The sequence below is a fragment of the Opisthocomus hoazin genome, chromosome 10, assembly GCF_030867145.1.
Source record: "Opisthocomus hoazin isolate bOpiHoa1 chromosome 10, bOpiHoa1.hap1, whole genome shotgun sequence".
Taxonomy (NCBI): Eukaryota; Metazoa; Chordata; class Aves; order Opisthocomiformes; family Opisthocomidae; genus Opisthocomus; species Opisthocomus hoazin.
This window is the reverse complement of record NC_134423.1, coordinates 30022550-30039125: the sequence shown is the minus strand read 5'-3', so window position 1 is coordinate 30039125 and position 16576 is coordinate 30022550. Positions and strand designations below refer to the sequence as shown.

Sequence of the window (16576 nt, the reverse complement as noted above, 5' to 3'; positions counted from 1 at the left end):
TAGAGCCTCCTTCGGGTGAGCCGGACCGAATCCTCAGAGAGCTCAGAAAAGGGCAGAAGCTTGGTGTGACCTATATTCACGGTGACTCACCGGTGAGATTTAATGTTGTTATTTTGTTTTGGCTCTGTTTCTCAGCAGTTGCTCACATTTTAAATGAGTACACTCTTACCTAACGGAATCGATAGATGCGCATGGTTAGGACCCAATATAATAAGGCCAGTATTTGTGATAACATAAGGGAACATTCCAAAGCAGTTACAGAAGAAAAGAATTTCAGATAATTAGGAGAGGAGTTGGGCAGTGATACAGATTTGAAAAGTACCCAAGTCAAAATAACAGATACTAAAAATATCTATATTGAGATGAAATCCTCATGACTCAGTGCTTGAGCCAACCTCCATTCTCTAGGAATTAGTAAGAAAATCGTCCAGACAGGGTAGAGTGTGGTGTATCGCCTTCCTCTGGCGGGCTGACATGCTTCAGAGAAGTATCTTGTGCTGAGAAAGGATAGACACAAGGCTGACTTAACAGGGCAACTGCAGTATTTTTTGATATGTTCTGTAGCTGTGGCTTTTTACAAATCGGTGGTTTTATTTCTACCTAGAAAAAATGCTAGTAATGAACGCTCTGGACCGTGGGTGACAAAAGCACTGACAGCAGGGCCTGAGATGCATTCTTTCAGTCAGCCAAGACGTACTTTTAAATACCTGCGACTATTTAGCTGATAGTTGAGGAATGATAAAGCTAGCTTGCAAATAGAAACATGGAAGTGCCACCTTTTTCCCTTCTTTTTCTTTTCTGCATAATGTGTTCTCTGTCTAGGTGCAAAATTTTGAGAGTATTGAAAGTACTGTAAGCATTGAAAGCATTTGGAAAGAAAGAAGTGTTTTGAAAAGTATTTTGAAATGCTGTAGAGTTTCAGAAAAGCAGTAAAGCTGTGTTACGAAAGCATCAGCGATAATCTGGGTCAGATTTTCAGTGCAGATGTGCCAGACGCATTTTCTTGGAAACCCTCCACGACAGTTAGTGAGAAGAGTGACCCGATGTTTTCTCACCATACCAAAGAACTGTTCCATTGGGTGATGTCATGGGGATGAAGCACTGCTTGCGTTGCCAAAGCACTGTCCTGTTTCAGCTTGTTCGGGAGCAGAGATTTTTCTCTCAGAACAGTTTCAAACAGGGTGTCTAGCAAATCTCTTTGGTGCATCTTGACTGATCTCAATCTGGCTTGGCAGTTTTCTGAATTTTAATGATTTGGGCTTATTTCCAGATAATTACTATTTATGTAAATTAGATTCCTTATAAATAAATATGATAATTAATCTGTAATATTAATTACAGGCTTTATGGTTCAAATACTTAATATATTAAAGGAAAATGGTGATGTGGATTGTCTTTGAGTTTATTAATTTAGTTCTTTTGGTGGTTGGTTTTATTTTAACCTGACTTACATATATTGGACAGTGTTTCCTGAACTAAAGCAGACTACATTATGTGCCTGGATATATTAAAGGATATTGATGGACAATAAAAACCAGTGGTAGTAGTAAATGGAAACACAGATTTCAGAATGTTTTTGTCTAAGAATCACATAAATTAGTTTTACTTGGAGTATCTCAGCTTAAGTGTTAGCCATTTACTCAAAAATGAGGTAGTTTTAAATTAATTATAATGCCTTGCACTTCTATGGCTGCTTCTCTTGAGACTCTCAGTAGTGTTCTACAAACATTAATTAAGCCTAATAGTACTCCTGAGAAGTGGTTAACTGATAGATATACTTCACTTAACCCATCCTGATATGAGTGATTTCTAGAACAAAATACAAAGACTTTGAACAGCAGGACTGCCCAAGGGTTTAGAGCCTGAAGTGAGTATCTCAGCCAGGTAAAACCGTGGGGAGCATTTAGATGCATGGAATGCAATTAGTTGGCCTAGGCGTGACTTGAAGATAAATAAAAGTGCAAATAATAAGAGACTGAGATCTCTAGTGAACGAAAGTGGTTTTATCTTTGATGTGAGAGAAGATACCCACAGCACCACAGTATCACATGGTGTGACTCTGGACAACGAATTGGCCTGATTCGGAGAAAAGACTGCGATCTGCAGAAATCATCTCCAGGTGGGCCAAAGAGCGTGAGTCCAAATGGAACCTTTGAGGCTGATGAATGAACAGCAGTGACAGCAGTTAAGTCCTTTCTCTCACTCCTGAGGGTACAGGGGCTGCTGAAAATAGCAACAAAACAGCAGCAGCAGTGCATACACTGACAGCCCGAGACTGTTATTTTTGCTGGTGAATCTGCATGCATAATTTCCTTCCTGATATTACTCCACAAAGAGAAGCTTTTGTTGTTTTGCTTTACTGATGAGACCACTACTTAGAACGGGTTAGTGCTGGAGCAGGCTGCAGGTTGGGTCTGGTACATGCATGAGGACCTGGACCACCCTTAAGCAACCTTTCTGCTGTCCCGTTCTCGAAAGATCTGCTGCAAGTATTTGTTTCGGAGCTTCCAGTGTCTACGGAAAGAGCCATCCCAGAAATACGCTCCAGCTGTACATACTTCTTTGCCTCTAACAAGAGCAGAAGAGGTATGGCATCGCTTGCTTGATACCCGCAGCAGCACGGCAAAGCATAACGTTGACTGTTTTCTCACCAATTAACACCGATGGCCATCCAGTGGGCCTCTTCTCTCTCAACATTCGACAATTGCTGCACTGCCTTGAGTTTTAGCATTTGCTGAGGGAAACTTTACGATGCACAGTCTAAATTCTCAGATGCCCACTCTGAAATTCTGAGGAAGCAAATCAGCACTGAAAAGTGAAATGTTAATGAGTTTGCATCAGATTTTTACTTCTAGAAATGACCTGGAAACATTTGGTGTCCTCTTTGCTGAGAAAGTCTACCTGCTGGAGAAAAACCTGCTCGTTCTATCCAAGTGGAATGCCTAGGCACTGCAATTAGACTTTATCCTTGCTCAAATACAAAAACATTCTTTATTTGCATTTTGTGAATGGCAATTCTTGACATACATGACTCTGACGCCTAATGAACCCCCCTGCGGTGCTTCTGCGGAGTTCAGTGGCCTTTGGATCAGGCCCTGCGTTTGCTTCATTTCCCCATATTTTTAGCTGCTTCAGTAAGTTCTTTATCTAGAGAAGGGTTTGAAACCTCTTTTTTTTTTTGCATATATGCATGATATTCTATTGCCTCTTTTATAATTTATAATCAGTAGTTTCCCTGGAGTCCAAAAAGCTTTTCAGAAATACTATACTTGAAGCAGCAAAAGGAAGGGTAACTGCACTGTTGTACTGCTGCATCATAATATTTAAATACTTTATTATTTCAGAATCTGTCCTAGAATTTAATCGTTCCAAGCAGGGATGGTCTCCTTATGTCAAAAGGGATAAGTTCCAGATTTTCAAATATGCATATACAAAAAATGCATGAAGATGTTGCTTCGTTTTCCGTGTGATTCCAGCTTGCCAAAGGCTCCATTTCCTTGCGTAACCCTCCGGATGCAGATCCATTACTGCACCGTAAAGTGGGTTACTGGACAGGGTAAGGCAATTCATCCTCTGAAACGCGGAGCACTGCTTTCCCAGCTACAGGGTTTATAATTACCCATTATCATAATCTTTATAGTTATTTTTACCAAGGTTACAGATATGCTGTGTCTATTTGAAAGATCTCCTGTCGGGTTCTTCCGGAGCCTCGGTCTTCTCCCCTGTAGGCATAAATGAGCAGCGCACATAGCACAGCCAAGGGAGTTCAAAAGGAAAAAAACTGGTTAGAAAGTGAACAGATTAAGCCCCAAATTGCATGTGTAAGAAACTGAAATAGTTTTGCCTATGGAAGCCAGTCTCTGCCAGGAAATACTGTGAATAGTAACAGCTGCTTTTTGTTTTTTGACTTTTCTGTTGTTTGTTGTTGACCACTGCTGAAGCCTCATCAATTGTGAGCAGTCAAATCTCACAGTCCTGGGACAAAGTTTGTTAAAACCATGTGCTGGGACAGGGAAGTTCTCCATTCCATTCCTGGCTCTGTCACTGACCATCTGCCACTTGTCCTCTGCCTTGCTTGAGTTTACCCATGTGTGAAATGCACTCAAAATAAGATAAACCGTACTTTGAAAATGACTTCAGTGCCGCAAGCTAGACATTTGAGGTTGCAACGTGGAAAGAAATGGTTCTGTGGTTGCCAGTCCATAGAAACCCTGTGCCTCTCCCCGGTCACGCTCCGGGGGAGGCTAAATCTGGCTGCCGGCGCTCCACCCTGCACTCGAGAGGCAGCAGAATAAGCATTCAGCGTGCTTGATGCCTGCCCACCTGCAGTACGTGCAGTTGTTAACTCGTTTAATTAACTTATGATGCACAACAAGAATCTGATCCAACGCTAACCAGAATTAATCGGAAGAATTCTGTTGACTCAGTGATCTTGGGGTTGGTCTCCACATGTGCAGAGACCACTGCCTAGAGACCCCCGAGGTCCCCAGGCAGGGAAAGGCTTTGTTCGGCTGACACACAGATACAGTTCTGTGCAAAGAGCCTGCAGGAGCTGGGCACACAGTAAATCTGTCTCTGCCCGTACAGTAACACTATTCACTGATGCTGCTCTTTATTCAGAAATAAATACAGCACTATACTCATTATTTTTCATAGACCCTTCTATACATGGCTTTAGACAAGGCTTAATGTGGAGAATTGATGACAAGCTACGCGGGAAAGCTCTGCAGCTAGATGTGCTAGGAAAGGTGACTTGATAGAGGTGGTGACAAGCTAATAATGAAATGGAACATTGCAATTAAACGTGCTGGTGGGGAAGAAAGTGTGCCACAGCCAAGAGAGCGAGCGAACAGCAGGTAGGTCGTGGAGAGAAAGCAGAGGAGGCTTGATGGAATAGGGTGGGAAGGAGGGGGAGATGTAAGAACAAGAAAGACCGGACAGATAAGCACTGTGTTAGCTGCGATGGTAGGACTGGGCAGAAACTATTTTGCCTGGGGTTTGTCTCAGGCCTTGCACGGTGAGATCCACATCCCTGACTGCGATTTGTTAACATTGACGCAATATGTAATTAAATGCAGATAACTCCTAGAAGGAGAAACGGTGGAGGGAAATAAACAGGTTGGGCTACAAATTCACAGCAAATCAAAGACAACTATGCAAAGTTTTACCTATGACATGAGCTGAAAAGTATGAAAACTGCCACAGAATCTTTAAGAATTACGTTTCTCTAAACTGAAAGTTTCCATTAGAAATAGCCAAGAATATTTTAATGGTTATGAACCTAAACTCCGCGAGGTGAACTATTCTTACATCAGCACAGTGACACGTTGCCTCAGTTTACAGGCAGCTGAAACAATACCCTCAGAAGTCAGAACAGACCCATTAATCTTGCATGTTAGCGCTGAAGCCTAAAAATTATGCCTCCATGAAAAACGAGCAAGGGTGGAGAGCTCACAAGCCAGAAGATGGACTTCATTATTGCTATTTATTTGAAAAAAAACAGGATTAAAATATACCAGAAACTGTCAAAGGATTTAGAAAAGTTTCTGCCAGCGCGCTAAAGAATTTAAGGACTCACTACAAAGCGCAGACCAGCTTGCCGCAAAAAATACTGAGGTTCTGGGTTCTTATCTCCCACTTACTCCACTGTGTATTGTCAAGAGAGAAAACATTTTATGGATGTGGCTAGAAACGTATTTTATGTAGAAATACAAGGAATGGGCAATGTTGTTCTTGTAGTCCCTGCCCAGGATAGGGGTTTGACACATTCCTTAGCCGGTATGCTGTCTGTTGAGAAAAAAATAAAGAGGCGGACTCAGCTCGCAAATCTCAAACCTGGCAGCACAAGGCTGTGTCTGCGTGCGTGGGCTTGCACACGGGTGCTTCTGCCTGGGTAGGGACGGGCTCCCCACAGCCGCCCCGCTTCCTACGCGGGGGGTAGGAGGAGCAGCACTGCTGCTATGAACAGTCATATTAATAAAACCATGTGGGGGAAGTAAACAAAAAAAAGTTTTATGTTGTACTTTTTGCCTTTACGTTCTCCTGTTTGGTGGGATTTTTCAGAGGGATAAGGTAAAGCAATACAGTAGGGTAGAACATAGTTAAGCACTTCCAGTCCAAATCCAGAACCTCATGGGATTTCTCTCTCTTTATAACGAGCCACATCTAAACCCTCGAGCCAAACGTCCAGCACTGAGGTAAGCTGGAATTCAAAGCCAAAACTGTACGGTTGGAGCCTGTCCCTAAACATCGCTTCGAAATCAGCGCGCTGGCACGAAATTTTGAAACCCCGGGGTTGCCATACGCGAGGTGCCAGAACGGCGGGGTTTCGGGGTTTCTGTGTGTCGGCACGAGCGGGAGGACTCGCTCTGTCGCGCTCAGCCACATCTCGACGCACCGCGCTAATCTTCGCTACGCGCTCTTAGAAGATTATTTTTGTCTCGGGTTCTTCTCTGGCCTTTGACGCGACGGCCTGGTGCGGGTTACATCCAGCCCGCGGAAAAACCCCTCGCTTTCTCTTCCCTTGTTTTCCAGACAGCCGCCAACCTCCTCCGGGTCCTGGCCGACCGGCGCCGCAGGTGAGGGAAAAACCGGCGTATTTGGACCGGAGATTAAAATCTGTTGAAAGTGGAGGTGCTGCCGGGCGGGAGGCGCGGTGAGGCGGAGCAGGGGGGCAGAGCCGAGCCCGCGCGTCGCGCTTGAGGCCGCGCTGAGGGGCTTTCGCTGAGGGCGTCCCGCTAAACCCCCTCACGGCTCAGGGCCGCCGGCGCCCGGCTGCTCCCCGAAGCTGGGCACAGGCCCCTGCCCGCCGCAGCCCTCAGAGCCGAGCCCCGGCGGCGGCGGGCCCGCCTCAGGCACGGCGGGGCAGGGCCCGAGCGGCAGGACCCGGCGGGCGCCCCTCCCGCGATCACGAGTCGAGCCAAGATGGCGGCGGCGGGAGGCGGTGCGGAGGGGAGGGGGGATCCCGCCTGAGACGCCCACACGGCGGGGAGGCGGCGGAGCCGAGCCCGGCTCCGCTAGGATGAGATAAGGGCGCGGGGACCGGGAGCGCTTCCCCCTCACCCCCCCCTCCTTGGCGCCGGGGGCAGGAGGCGCCGGCGGCCGTTCCCCCTGCCCCGGGGAGCGCGGCCCCGCCTGAGGTGAGGGCTGGCGGGGCGGGAGGGAGCGCGCCGGGCTGTCACCGCGGCGGGGAGAAGGGAGGGGGAATCTCCGAGGAGCTATGGCGAGTGCGGGCCGGCGGGGAAGGGGCTGCCAGCACCGGGCGGGGGGGGCCCGGGGCAGGCCGGGCGAGGGGCTGAGGGGAGCGCGGCGGTAACTTTCCGCTGGGCCGCGGTGGAAGGGCGGGGGAGTGGGGGGAAACTTTCTCCTCCTCCCCGGCGGCGGCCGGGCCGGGGGAGCGCAGCCCCGGGGCCGGGGGGGGGGGGGCTGCCGGCCGTCTGACAGAGCCGGGCCGGGAGCCGGCCGGCGGGCTGGGAGCGGAGACCGGCCCCGGTGGGTTTCCCCCGGTGAGACGTCCGGGTTCTCCCGGCTGGAATCGCGCAGGGAGCGTTCAGCCTCGCGCGTGCTTTTATCGCGACTTCCCTCCTGGGGCGCGATACACCTGGGGCGCGACGCACCTGGGGTGAGGCGGCGCGCTGGTGAAAGCGAGCGTGACGTTTTTATCGGTGTTCCGTCGCGATATCTGCGTGCTGGGCAGGGGACGGTAATATTTCGTGACTTCCAGCGACGGCGGTGGCTGTTCTGGGGTGCTCTCAAGGGGGCTGCGTTCGAAAACGTGTCCCGAGAGCGCCGGTCTGCTGCAAAATGAGGTCTGGGCGCTCAGCTCTGGAGTTTGGGTTTTTTTTTTATTTGGCTGAGCAGGAGCGTGGTGCTCCGGACAGCTTTCCGCGTCGTTTCACAATTTGTTTCTGGAACTGTTGCTCAGCTAGAGGTTTCCGTAAAGAGTTACATGGCAGCACGTAATCTTTCACTTTCTGAATGATTAAACGCAAATATTTAATCTTGGCGAGTAGCTGTGGTGGTTTAGGAAAACTGATGGAGTTGGTCTAGCCAAGGCAGGTCGAGGGGGAGCGAGTGCGTTATTTCTGGTGTGGATGTCTAGCGTAAAAGTCTTACTTTGTAAGAGTCTCCTCTTTCTCTTTTCTTTTTTAAAAATTCATATATTTAGAGTACTGGTGAAACTCGATCTTGCTTTTAGAGTGTTGAGGAGTCTGTAAGCTCGTTTAAAATCAATGTTGAAGTGGAATTTGGCACTGAGACTGTTTAATTATCAAAAATAGAGCATAAGAGTTTTTGTGGTTGGCCCTTGGGGAAGGGGAATATTCCACGGAGCCTTAAAGACAGAGCAGAAAAGATTTAGCTTCTCTACAGCCTTAAGAGCTTGTGTGATGTACATGTTTTACTCATTCCAGAAACATTAGGGTCCAGCTGGATGAGATACTTTCCTCAAGTTTATGAGCACTTCTGCTCCTTTGGAACAGAACAGGCTTTACCCAATGGCCTCTTCTAAATAGTGAATTTACTAGAGACTAGCACAAAAGATAAGATCTGGTTCTGCAAGCAGTAAGCCAGGAGGCACTGTGACCGTTTTTTAAAATATAGGCCTACCTAGAAATGTTTTTCCAGTTTTAAGGATACTCGTACGTGTGAGTTTCCATGCTTTTTGTAGCCGTGTGGGTGCAGGTCTACATTCTGGTGAGTGGCTTGTTCTACATGCTTTACTTGGATATAACGCCCATATAGAGCTTAATGGAATTTCGATATGCGTTAATGGCAATATTAACAACTTCATAGTTACACAGCAAGAGTTAATTATTAGTTAGTAAAAGCATAAATATTGACATAGCCTGGCTTGTACTATGGGGCTGGTAGCTGATTCAGGTCAAGCATTAGGAACAATGTAAATAACCTGGTCCTATTTAAGATACGTGCTTGAAAGGGAAGGTAGCAAGGTAGAGAGCAGAGCCCAGCTGGTGCTTGGTTAGCTGGAGATAATAAGGTTGTCTCAGGAAGGTGCCTGCCTAATACTTCTGTGTCACTCTTAGAAAGGTATTGTGGGCATCACTGTTCAGAAGCCAGTCTGGCAATTTTTCATCTACAGGATTTTACATTGAGGGATTTATAAATTTGTAGGTAAATTCCTGCTGTAGTGTGTGATAACTAAGCTGTCTTGTGATTCTTCAGTAGATGGAGACTGTATCTAGACCAAGCTGAATAATGGTAATGGGATTTGTTAATCTAGTGGTTTTAAAACTCGAAAAAGAAATTTGCAGCATCACTTAAATATGCAACATCCCTTTTCGATTTCCATTATACTTCCTAGCAACTGAATTGGAGTTATTTTTGCAAGTCATAGTATGTTGAAATGCTGTTTATAACAGTGGCTGTAGAAACAGTTGCACTCATGGTCACACACCAGCAGTGTGTGGAAAGGGAATAGCACGATAGCTACTTAGTCAAAACCTTTCTCAATCTTAAACACCTCCTGAAATGAAGACTGGTAGGAAGTCTGTGTTCCATTCGTTGTCCTTTGCTCAACTTTGACCTTAGTTTTTAAATATAGTGTCGGCATGACCAAAAAGTTGGAGGCTAAAATGTTGCACAATTTATGTTAGATTAAAAAAAAAAAAAGTCAATGTAACCTTGTTCGAAGGTAATGTTTGAGGTAGTGCTGATTTCCAAGCATCTTGCTGTCTGACAGAGGGTTCCGGTAGCTCAGGTTTTAATACGTCTGTAGCTGTGGATTGAACGTATTTGTTCTGAAGTTTCCTGGAAACAACAGTAATACTTCTTAAAAGTAGGGGGAAAGAACTAAAAAAGACATCAAAATAATTTCTGTTTGAGTGCCTTAACAAACATGATGCAATTTATGTGGGTTGGTGTATTTCCAGTATGATTCTTTTGTTCATTAAAGTATTTAAATCATAATTCTCCATGATGTATTGAAATTTCAAAATATTTTTATGCTGGCTCTCCAAAAAAAACTTTAAAAACCCCAAACCAGCCTGTCCCCATCCACCTTCACAATCCTCCCTCCCAAACCAAACCCTGTAAAGTTTTAGCACCTTTGAAGCAATTTTAGGCTGAGCTTGCACACAAAGCGAGGGTAGAGGTGCGGTTTAGAGGGCCGAGCTGTGCTTGTCCCTCATCACCCAGCGAGGCTACAGCAGAAGGGTCTTAGGCAAGAGCACAGAAAAGGCTCCGCATCTATTCCCTTGTTTATCAGTTTGTGTATAAATGATGCTTGCTCCTGTGAGCACAAATCATGATAGAAACTTTATGCCAGACTAAAAGCAGCAAATCCCCTGCAACCTAAAGCCAGTTATGCCTTGCTTTAATTGAGGGTAGCTAACAGGTGGGAGGTGAATATGCATAAACAGTGAGTGCATCGCCACTGTTCGACTACTTAAAATCAGCTATTTCCAACAGTGGTGCTGACCGAGTAATTACTTAAAGTGAACGAGGTTCTTTGCTATGTTGTGTAATAAGCCTTGAATATTTTCTGCTATCCTTCAGTTCAGGCTGAGCCTATGCCTGGTCTGGAAGCGTAGTCTGTAACTGATCTGGAAATACTCTGCTGATGTATGTATGCTTATAAAGTGCCCCCACAGACTGTAGAGTCGAAATTAAAATGTACAGCGAAGGCTGTGCGAGGCAGTGATGCTAAGAGGTTTGATCTATAGCAGTCATTTGAGTAGCAGCCTATGAGGCAGAAATAGTCATTGGTAGTTCCCTAAAGAGCTGAGAAACAGTACTGGGAGGAAATTGTGGAGGAGAAGTGGAAACGAAAGACTGCAGAAAGCGTTTGCCCTACTCTTTTAACTGGCGTATTTTTACCTCTTCAAAGTGTACTTTCCTGTATTAGATATGGGGGTACAGTAGAGGCTGAAATGGGGTGAAGTTAAGGTAAGCAATAATGGGGGGGGCAGGAGTGAAAGAAGGAGGAACTGTGGTATAAAAATAGGTTGCGAAGAGTAAGGAGGAATGGTAGAAGTAACTCAGCCAATTATATCCTCACTATTTAATTTTTACTTTAAAATTTTACTTTTTTTAATTTGGGAGAGAAAAAATCACTAATACTAATTAATCAAGTCATTTCAGTTTAGCCCTCTGAAATAAAAGTGGGCAAGCAGTGAGCGTGTTGTATGAGTTGTATGTGCGTATATGCAAATGAAAAAGTCCCAAGAGGAAACCCCTCCTTTTTTTTTGCGTGTGAGTGTTATGCAAACAGAGAAGGGGGTTGTGGGCTGGACTCTTGAGTTTTGGTTTTGTCTTGGGCTTCCAAAGAAACCTGTGGGCTTAAGGAATTATTCTCAGTTTCACAACCGCGATCAGGATCCGGTCCAGCTTCAATAGCTTCTGTATGTCAGCAACTTTGTCTGCATGATATTTTGACTATAAAATTACAGTGAAAGAGGCAATGCTGTTCAGATCCTCCAAGTGCAAAAGTAATCAGTCTCAGCACAGTGCTGTCAGTTAAATCCCAGTACAGGAGCAGCGTTCTAACAACTTGTACAATGTCTAGTCACCTTGTATGCTGAAGTCCTATTCAGGACGGTGAAGGCTTCATTATGCAGAGTGCCAGGGGCAAACCCTTCTGTGAGTACCTTTCTCGTAGGTAGGGTGACTCTCCCTGATTCAGTATGCTTCAGCCTTTCTTTTAAGGATGTGATTATTTAATAATTTTGGTCCAAAAGATGGGGAAGGGGTTTACAAGCTATGCCTGTTCCATGTTACAAAGAGATATTTTGAGCTGGCTTTGGAATTGTGAAGCAGTAGTTACATTAGCATATCATTGCACTTCAGCTAGTTTACTGTGATTATCGGGGGGAGCACTACCCTAATGATGCTTTATACTGCTCTGCTATCTAACCTGGCTAGGAAACTGTCACAGCAATATGTGTTAGTTGATAAACGTATTTGTAGCTGAGCTGGTAGCATTACATTCACAGTTATTTTTCTGTGGGGTAGAAGATGACCATTTCGCTAACTGCATGTGGAGATTTACAAGGTGAGGGAGGTATTACTCGAGGTTATCTCACCATTAAGCCTTTCCAGTGTGGTGTAGATCATCTGCAGATGGCAGTTATAGCCCTGCAGTTGCAGTCTATGCGTGTCATCCACTCAGTGTCTGTAATTTGCAGCATGGCTGCGTCCAGTTTTCTTAACTTAGAGGACATTTTTGCTGGCCAGAGAAAAAAGAATGTCAAATGTTCTAATGTATTTTTAAAAGTAGCAAAAATGTTAGAAATGATTCCCACCTGTCTTTCCCTCCACCACACCACAAATTCAAAAATTTTATTTGGGTGGAGAATGGCTTCAAAATTGGACTGAGGTTGGCGTGTGTGTCCAGACATGGCTGTGTGAATGCAGGCCACAGGCCACTTCTGTCATTCTTGGTTGGTGCACTTTGACATTTTTAGTGACAGATTTTGGATTTGAAGCTCAATATTGGAAGATTTGCTGCCTTCATTTGCCTTTATCTACCGTGCCAAGGAAAACAGAACATTTGGTTTTGGCGACTTTTGCTTTTAAAAAGTTGTTGTGTAAAAAGTAGTTGTACAAAAAACATGGACTAGCTGCCCTCCTGAACTGTGTTTTGGATGAAGTAATATTTACATTTTGTAGTGCTTACCTTGGCTTCCCTCCCCCTCATTTGCTATAGATTGTTTTCTGCATCTCTGACTACTAACGCTGCAGAAACCATTTCCATTCACTGGTTGTGCTTTTTGACCATAAGTACTGTACTCTACAAAGAAAAGTGGAAGTTTTAAAACTTGCCTTGTTAAGATTTGTCTCTGTTGTGAATCTGCTGGGATACTTGAACATCACTTTCATGATTTTTTTTGTAGTCAGGGTTGCATATTGTTGGATTTTGCTGTGACACAACTGTAATGAACACCTAAGCGGTCGGTGCCTTGTTAGAGCCTTCTCGTAAATGCTTTGATTTTATGGAGACTAAAAACAGCAATGGAGAGCAAACAAATGGAACACTTGGTGAGGGATGGTGGAAAGTACAGAAGATGTAGAAAATGCCTGATCTCTCCCTCAGGGTGAAGTCTGTTCCTTCCTGCCTTTTCTCTGCCCGTTATTCTGCTTCCTCCCCAAAGCCTTGATACTCTAGATGGCTCGTTCTTGCTCACTGACTGCAGCGACCCCGCTGAATCTAGATTAGCCTCTGAATTTAAGCCCAATTTTTCTTTCTTCCTAGGCACTGCTGAACGAATCTGCTTGTCCCTCAGTTCTTGGCCTGCATTCCTGTTTTCTGCTCCCAAACCCATGGTCTTGTGTTCTGTCCCTGCGCTCTTATCCAGCACTTTTCTGTTTCCCGGGCACCTCTTAGAGACCCTTTGTTGCCAGGTTTTCTGAGCTCTCTTGATGATCTCCACAGCTGTTTGGATCAGAGTATGTTAACCATGAGTTGGTACAGATGACTGTGAATCGGCCTGCAAAATGCTTGATAGCAATTCCAGTCCAGTGATGTAGGGGCAGAACAATGTTGGGGTCATTCTTGTTTTTTGTGTTTGGGGTTTTTTTATATGCCAATATGTTTCTTAGCACCAGTACTACAATTGATGCAGCACCAAAGGGAGCGTAGTGGAGAGTAGTGGCTTCTGGTTAATTACTGTGTTGTCTAACATTATGGAGTGCAGATGTGTGAAATAGGGTCTAAAAAGTAATGCAATTAATCTCTAACCATATTTGTTAGTCACTGCCTCTGCTGTCATTTGTTTCACTGTAGTAGTAGGAAATATGAAGAAAATAAAATATAGGCAAGGTCCTACTAAAAAGTAAAAACTCTATGAGAAGTCCCAGTTGTATTGGGGTAGTAATGTAGGTCCTTTGCACCTCGTTTCTTGAAAAAGTAGAGCTTTTACTTGACAGATGGAGGACAACAAACTGTTGTAAATACATTCTACAAGCTGCAAGTACTATGAAATAGAGCTGCAAGCGCACGGCAGTGGTTGTCACTGTGTTCTTTGTGATGCTTGAATGCATATTTTTCTTTTTTCTTTCCTTTAACTCTCCTCATTGGCTTTCCAAATAGTTGGCTAGGAAAGATGTTCCCTCAAGTGTCCATGGGGAAATTATTTATGTGTTAATGCTGCCTGTTTCTTAGACTTTTTGCAGCTGTGCTTGAGGTCTGCAGGTAATCCTGATAATTACAATTTCTGATGCTCCTGGAAACTTATATTACAGATCAAGTCATTAGACAAAAATTCATAGTGCTACTGCTGCATGATCTCTTACTTTGTAGTCTGGTGTAAAAATGTTTGAAGTCAGTTCGTCTTCAGTTCTTTACCTGGTGCTAGTCCGTAGTGCTTGGGAAGACTTGCACCAGGGGCTGGGTCTGCTCTCTCGGCTGTCACCTCCCCGCTCCTCGCTGTAGGAATAATGAACTAACAGCGCTGATTTCTTCTGCGTGATCCAAAAGAAGCTGCCTTATACTTCGGGGTTATGAACAGAACCTTGAACTTCGATCTTCCAAAAATATAATTGTGATAATCTAGATAAGGGGTTTTTCCCCAGTTTTTTCCACTTCAGGAATGGAAGCAAATCTTTCATGGTTTGCATAAACCCTCCCGAGATGTGTTTCTTCCCAGCCTTGCTTATGTTACACTTTATTTTCTGAAATTTTCTCACAGTGATATTCTAACGGTGTTCTCCGAGTCTTGGCAAATAGAAGCCTTGTTTAGACCAAGTCTATTTTTGATTACAGCCTTGCTGGTGCTAACGAGCCATTCAGGGAGAGTGAAGTCTGAGATTGTCTCCAGTGAGGTACTCTCCTCAATCCAGTGAGGTACTCTCCTCAATCCCGTGGTGGAAAGCTGCTGCTTCCAAATGCTTACCTGTAGCATAGGCTGCCTGGCTTGCACGTGCCGCAGTGTGAAACACAAACTCAAGCTGTCTGTGGTCATACCAGTGTTTAAAAGTGGTCATACTAGTATTTACAAGCTCAGTGTACCATATGTGAAGAAAACCAGTGAATTGTGACAGTAAATGGCAAGGAGATTGTAACTGCAAGAGTTGGAGTAAGGTGGCTAGGTGGAAGAGTATGTGGGTATTGCTGATTGTGGAGTGAGAAGGCTCTGCTTAGCTATCAGACTCTTGCGAAGAGGAGCAATGTTTTCGAGTGCACTTTGAAAGGTTTTTGAACTAAGCGCTAAAAGAGCGCTTACGTAGCTGGCTAACACCTTCCGTAACTAGACATGGAAGGTGTTTATTTTCAAAAAATAGTGGAAGAGTTGAAATAATTTGAAGTGGCTGGCCTGTTCTTTGGTTTTGTTTCTTTAAAGCATTAAATGTATTATGCTGTTTACATTCTTAAAATATCAATGCAGCATAGAACTTCGTATTTCATTTCCCAAGTTTAAAAATCTGGTTTTGTGTATTTTTTTACCAGTTGTGACATGTAACCCTGTCTTAGCAAGCAAGTCCCACAACAGTTCGGGACCTTCATTTAATGTGACTGGTGCAGTGGAGTGTGCAGTAAGTATGTTTCAGCAAATGTGTACATTGTTTAATTTTTGTTTTTACTGTTTCTATAGGGAATGAGACTTTAACAAGAAGTCTATGTTAAAGCCTGGCGAAGAGCGAGAGAGGCAGAGTGTAGAAGCAATGCCCTGATGAAAAGGTAGGGAACACATTGAAAGAGTTTTCAAAGGCTTGTGTTCCGACTTGAGAGAATTCCTGTGATATTTGAAGTGCTACTGCTTTGTTCCTGGGATTGTTTGCTTGCTATGGAGAAAATACAGTGGGGGAAAAAGGCTTGTCTGTCACTTTCGCCAGGCAACTTTGGAAGGACAGGGATGGGGTGCAGGTTTGTCCCTGGGTAACTGCAGTTATTCACGTGTTCTCCAGACTGTTGAGATCTCATGTGATTTGTGCAGTGTCAAGGCTGAGAAATGGTTCTGAGTAGCTGTAGCAGGACTCCCTGATCCAGTTCAGTTTGCTCTTGCATGACTTGCCGCCTCATTTCTGTGTGTTGGCAGCGTACTTCGACAGGATAGTGCAGCAGTACACGTGAGACTGAAATGCTAGGGGCTGTTAGAATGTTACTGGCAATTTTTAAAAGTTGGTCACCGATTTGTCTGTCTCTTCGCTTACTCTTCATGTGCCTTCAGAGGAAGTTCTTGGAATGTGATTATATCATGAATGCTTAAAAAAAAAAAAAATCACTATTTTTAATAAAGCTTTCAACTGTTTTAAAAAAGGCGTGTTGCAGAGCCCTGCACTGTTTTCCAACCTAGGCTAGGAGACATTTGTTCCTTGTCTGCAGACAGAACATCTCTTTGGAGTCAGGCTAACAAAGTAAAGTATCACCTGCTTTAGACAGCTAATGGACCTAATAAGGAACTCAAATTAATAAGCGACTTAATATTCTCAAAGGAAAATGCAGGAAGGAATGGGAATGAAGACAAGGAAGATTAAAAGATTATAAGGCAGCTGTTGTGTCTGTGTCTGCTGGGGATGGACTGGTGAAACTGTTCTAGTGGAGTTGGATGGTCCTTGCTGCTGCCTTTCACAGGTCATCCATCTATCTCTTGCACATGGAAGAAGTATACGAGTAAACCCT

At 44.5% G+C, this 16576-nt stretch overlaps 1 protein-coding gene across 6 annotated transcripts in view; it reads left to right on the top strand.

Annotated features, from left to right (window-relative positions):
• Positions 1-73: 73 nt before the first annotated feature.
• DENND4A (DENN domain containing 4A) overlaps positions 74-16576 on the top strand; it is a 67018-nt gene continuing 50515 nt past the window's right edge. For 2 of the 6 annotated variants that reach the window (XM_075432196.1, XM_075432190.1), the window contains exons 1-2: positions 6957-7139; positions 15549-15634. The gene's annotated coding sequence lies outside the window, so the exon portion shown is untranslated. Of the gene's footprint in view, positions 93-6506; positions 6579-6956; positions 7140-14781; positions 14801-15548; positions 15635-16576 lie in introns of those variants that run through there. The other 4 variants (XM_075432193.1, XM_075432191.1, XM_075432192.1 and 1 more) reach the window with 4 other exon arrangements.